This window comes from Elaeis guineensis, chromosome 9, assembly GCF_000442705.2.
Source record: "Elaeis guineensis isolate ETL-2024a chromosome 9, EG11, whole genome shotgun sequence".
Classification (NCBI taxonomy): domain Eukaryota; kingdom Viridiplantae; phylum Streptophyta; class Magnoliopsida; order Arecales; family Arecaceae; genus Elaeis; species Elaeis guineensis.
Window position 1 is genome coordinate 59,727,619 of NC_026001.2, and position 4,275 is coordinate 59,731,893.

The following is a 4,275-nucleotide window of genomic DNA, read 5'->3' on the forward strand; positions in this document are numbered from 1 at the left end:
CATTGTGTACATTGTGTCTGTGATACATCCTTTGAGTTAGTAGGAATGTAAATTCATATTTTTAAGAGTTGAAAATTTAAGGTATGAATTTACATAACTAACTCATAAACAGCTCCTGACCATAGGATCATCACGAGGATGGTGATCGATCCGGAAGGTTGGTGTACGATCGCTTCCTTAAGGTAGATGTGTCTTAAGTCTACGGTGTGGAGACATCAGAGCGAGAGTACAGGTATTCATTGAGAATGAGAGTACTGAGCATGACCACTTCGAGCAATCATAAGAAAGTCTACCTTCTCATCAATGACTAGCTCGATGCTGCAGTTGTGTGTCTGTTCTTTGACCTAAGGTGCATCGACAGTTCACCTTGAGTGTGTTATAGTTTCACGAGACCATAACTCAATCTCCTAGCCATTCGAAACCCTGAGGTGTATGTTGGCTGTAGCATATTCATTATGGAAACTAGGTCACACCAAGATGGGATCTATCAACCTCGGTAAATGAGAGGAGTAGTCCTATGATACTTGAAAGATCGAGTCCTTAAGCCCATGGCCATGGCAGAATGAAATAATGAAAAAGAGTTTTCCATTAAGGTTTTACATCAGACTCGGATTGATCGATTAACTCATATGACTGATGATGGGTTTGACGAGTTCTCCTTAATCCTAATTCAATCGGGACTCATGATAGAGGAACTCAATCACACAGGTAGCTGCACTGAGAGGTTCATCTTCAGTTTTGATGGATTGCCATCACATACTGCTAGGTGTCACTGGTGAATTTTGGGAGCAATTAGAATGATATTGATGATCGATCATTCTAATTGTCTGAATCAGAAGAGTTCTGATCCATCGAAAGGAGTTTCGATGATGTCGATGATGAGATCATGACATGTCTCATTACCATATAGAATTGAACCTAACTGGATCACACAAACAAGGTTAGGATCTGTATGTCATCAATTGGGCTAACCCAATTGATTTGGATAAGATCCAATTAGGTTCAAGGAAATCGTGCTAGCACACAATTGAGCCTAACTTTCTTCTCGTGTAATCTTTTCTATCTCTACTAATCCAAATATGATTTGACTCATCCAGAGAATCCTAGGAAGGTTTCTCTCTATCTAAATAACCTTGTCCAGCTTAGAAAAGACTTGTCTTAATTCATGAGATGAATTTAAGACAACACCTGCTAATTCCTAGCACCTGCCAATTTTATTTTAGGACATCTGTCAAAAGTTGACATATGGGTCTTAAACTGAAGAGGACTTATTAGAAGATTTTTGTAGAGTATCTACAAGCCAAGCCACATTAAATTGGGCACCATAATCAGATTATGGTATGAGCCCAATTGGATTAAAGTGGGCACCCCAAGTGGATAAGGATTGGAGAGTCTTGATCAATTTAAACTCTTGGGCGCCACCTCTATTTGTGCTTATCCAATGTTGGTGCCATCTTTTGGAGATAAGATGGGGTTCTTATCTGATATGATCAGATGAGATCACTCTATCAATCAAATTTTTTCCAAAATTTATTGGAATTTTTTGATTGGTTGAATGATGTGGCACTGCGCAGCATACAGGGTCTATATAAACCCTGCTGTGCCTAGGGTTTCGAGGCAGAAGTTGTTTTATGCACAAAACCCAATAGCTCTGTCCCCTTCCTCTTCTCTACATCCTCCTTTCTCTCCTTTGTCCTCTCTTCATGTCCAAAGAGTTGGAGGTCCATCTGGCAAAGATCCAAGGCATGGTGATGCTTGGAATAGAAGGCTGCAAGACTTCTTCAATAGGCTACTGCTCCAACTTCAGGAAGACTTTTGAAGATCTTCCTAATCAGATTTAGATCTGATTTTTGGAGCATAGATTTGTGAGGAGAAGATATTCTAGATCCTTCTTGAGTGGATACTGATAGAGACTAGGTGCTTGCATGGCTACATCAGAACCTCAGGCTGTGTAGAGATCATCTACAGGGTAATCAGATTACCCTTGAGGTATTACTTGTTTCCTCATCCCTTTAGATTTATTTTAGATTTAATATCAGATATGAAGATTAGATCTAGATACTTAGATCTAAAATATATATAGAATAATTTTTTTTTAAATTATTCCACCCTAGATTTGATGAAATTTGGAAGATGCTATAGAGGAAAAGCGGTTTTCCTCCTTCAACTGGTATCAGAGCCAGGTTTCTAGCTCTATTTCAGATCTAATTTAGATCTGATATTTTATTTATTTATTTGATATTTAAAAAATTTTAGATATTACAGCATATGTGATAAGATCTGAAATTAAAATCTTTAAAATTAAATCTAAGAAGATCTAACATGCATGAGATGCATGACTAGACTAGGATTAGCTGAATCCATGAATAGTCTTGTAAGTTTATATTTTAATATGATTAAAATATGAATTAAATATAATTTATTATCTATTTTTTTGATGTTATAAATATTATAATCAGATCAAAAAATAGAAAATAAAATTTTAATTATTTCATAAAATTGATCTGTTACATGCCTGGACTAGTTGTAGAATTATTTCTGATTAAGATGTTCCTCATGGCTGTTCGATCATAAGAATGAAGTAAGATTTTAAGACCCTCTCTTCTCATTCAATGGGGTGTTCTTATGATGTGTAGGGGTGCCGTACGTTCATCCTTAATCAAAAATCAAAACTTACTTTTCTACAAAACCCTAGATCCTGAAACCCTAAGATTTATTTTACATGTTTTATTTATGAACCTAAACTTAATTAATGAATTAAGCTTATGAAATTAAGTTAGAACTAAAATTGAAAATTTTAGATCTAAGATATTTTCATAAAATTGGATTCGGACTTGGGTAGCTCAATTAGGTCTAGCGGTTGATCAAACCAAATCAAGAGTTGGTTAGGTGGGATCATGAAAGCTAATAATTGATCAGCCTAATAGGATTAAGTCTGGGTCAAGGTCGAATCATATTTAGATGTGACTCGATCAAGTTAAGACCTAATTTGGCTCAGTGGTTAGAGCCTGGATTGTAGGCTAACCCAATTAGTTCTGGTTCGATAATTTGGTGTCTAAGATAAGTTGGGCAGATACGACCAACTAGTTTTTAATTGGGAGCTACTTGACTCGAATGCGTTCTTGTCGAGTTAATGGCATATCCCTTCCACTGGTCTCACTTACCTGGCCATATGTGTCGACCCAATTCTGATTTGAGGTGGCTAACAATTCGAGCTAACCCATGCCACTAGGTTAGTCATAATTGTTATGACTATGTCAAGTCAAGTTTAATGAGACCTAAATCAAATCTCCCTAAGAAAATATTAAGTCCAGGTCTTCCACCATTGTGGATGTACGGGCTCTTTTCGGGGTTGATTGTTCTCGACTGGTTACAGTGGCTCAGTTGCACCGAGAAGATGCAACCATGTCCATTAGGCATTGGATGCTACGAATTAGAGGATGGGTTGGGCTCAATATTTTGGATACGGTGAGGGACCCAATCAGGAATCTAGTTCGTGCAAATGGTGGGTCTGACTTAACTAAGGATTGGAGCAATATCCCAGACACGGTGAGCTTCATGAATTAAAGATCAAGTTTTGAGTGCACCATGATTAGAGAATCATTGGACAAGAGTTGTCCACTCATCGTTGACCCATCATCAATAACTGTTAGGTGAGGTGGTGAGCCAGTCGGTGAGACCGCACCACCCACTAAAAATCACTGATCACGGAGATTTTCACATCTCTACCAAGGAAGTGTAGGGATCTAAGAAAATAGTAGGAGCCTAATTTATTTTAAAATAAAATTTCTAAATAAATTGGTTAAGTCTGATTATAAAATCTAACTAGAAACTTTTGACTCTCTACAAGAAACATGTCTGCCTCAAATTCCCTGACCAAAATACTAGGCACCCACAGATTGACTGGACACAATTTCAAGGACTAATTGAGGAACTACAGAATTATTCTGAGTTTTGAAAAATTGACTCATATCTTGGATCAGGACCCACCTGCCATGCCAGCACGTCCGACTGCTGAACAGAGAACGTCTCTGAAAAAGTGGATGGATGATGATAACAAAGTAAGGTACTACATGTTGGGTGCAATGTCTGATGACTGCAGCACCAACATGAGAATATTTTGACTACCTGCCAAATGTTGGCTCACCTGCAAGAGTTGTTTGGTGAACAGAGTCGCACGGCCAAGTATCAAGTCTGTCAAAAACTTTTTAAGGCCAGGATGCGTGATGGGCAGTCAGTCCAAGATCATTATTTGACAATGATCAAGGATCTTGA